The following is a 1,801-nucleotide window of genomic DNA, read 5'->3' on the forward strand; positions in this document are numbered from 1 at the left end:
CGCCATCCATCGTGTATATTAGCTCGGCCCCTTAAGGCTGACACTCAAGCGCGCTGGATTGCTCGTGGTGACTATTTTCGCAGACGTGATTTAAGTGGCGATCCGTTTCAACATAGATATTGTTACGCAATCGCGCAATTCTCGCTAGCAAAGTAAAGATATTGCTGCATTTTCAAAAGACTCTGGATCTCTCCGATGAACCACAATGTGTTCAAATTGCGGAACAAAACTTTTGCATTGAGCACGTCAAACATGGTTGCGATTATTTTTAAAAACCGATGAGTAGTCAATTCAAATATTAAACACCTATTGTTGACCTCGTCGCGAATATTCCGGCACTTTGTGGTGTGAACACAGTTAAGGCAATACTGGACCTATATTTTGTCGTAAGATTAGAGCAAAACCATAAATTGACAGACTGATGACTTCATACCCAGTGCACAACAGATTTGATGCCGCCGAACTAAGCACAAGAATGCAATATCTCGCATTTTTTTTCGTCAAGCTTTGTCGTGCTATACCTGGTCTAAACGGTGATGAAGTACTCAATAACTATAGTGTACTAAATCTTAACTTGCTCAAATCATGAGAAAAGCTTTTGATGCGTGGAGCTACAAGAATGTGCGCATCAAAAACCCTAAGTGGCAATGACCAAATTGCGGTCATTGGTCGAAAGTGGGGCTCATCACTGAATCTTAATCTTAAGAAACAATAAGAAACCGAATGTTCCCGTGCACCTAAGAAAGCAATGAGCGCAGTTTAAAAGTGTTTTCGAGTCAAGACATGGTATTAAGGGCTTTGCAATTTGCTTTATTAAGTTGTGCAAGGTAGAAAGCTGTCGTGGAGATACTACCCCAACACTGTGTATTATTGCTGTTTAACTTAGTTAAGGATGGTCGACTACCATCATCGCTACAAAAGAATTTAATCTATTCTAATATGAACAGATTCTTTCTCGAGGAAGGAATTACGAGTCTCTAGTAGAGGAACGGTTAAGCTGACTGGGCTTTAAGGCAAGCGCATCAAGATGTTAGATATACTGTACATTCCACGACTCGACAGACGGATGTTGTAACGGGGTTTAACGAACCCTGATGGACCAGTGACCGTAACAAAGTGTGGATTACATAAGACTGTGTAATCACGCAATGGCGTGGCTACACTGTAACAAGAAGCTATTAGTGCCAGTAGTTACACCCATTAATCAGGTTTTACTATCCAATTAGCAAAAACCTAGAGACTTAGATATAGGCGACTTTACCGCAAATAAATACACTTTCAATTTTGAACGGGAGGTTGTATTTGCCTTGGGTCAAGGTTTTGGGTACTCTTTGTTGAAGTCAGCAAAGTTCGTCATCCTGAAGTCAGCAAGGTTCGTCGCTATGACGTGATCAAGGATCATAAAACAGTATCAGGTTGAGGTTCAACCAGACCAGAACCAACATCAGGTTGAGGTTATAGAAGGTTACGCTCAAGTTCACGTAGCAACCAGTCATTCCAGACAGCATAAGTAGGAGTCAATCACTTTTCATTTTCCACTCTCCGACTACAGTCTCCTTCTCATTCTCTCCACTATCGAAATTAAGAGGTTATGAGCCCAACAACCAATGGTGCGAGCGACATACTCCGCGAAGACAACTACTTCGTGTAGGAGTTCAACGCACGAATGAAATTCGCAAAGAAGGGACTTGTCCAACACATTGACGCAACGAAGGCCCCGAGTGCTGGTGACGCGCATGCGTGAGAATGGGAAGTCAACGATATGAAGGCCTTCGCGACGATATCGACCATGATCAGCGTC

Source organism: Plasmopara halstedii (genome assembly GCF_900000015.1).
Source record: "Plasmopara halstedii genome assembly, contig: Scaffold_650, whole genome shotgun sequence".
In the NCBI taxonomy this organism is placed as follows: domain Eukaryota; phylum Oomycota; class Peronosporomycetes; order Peronosporales; family Peronosporaceae; genus Plasmopara; species Plasmopara halstedii.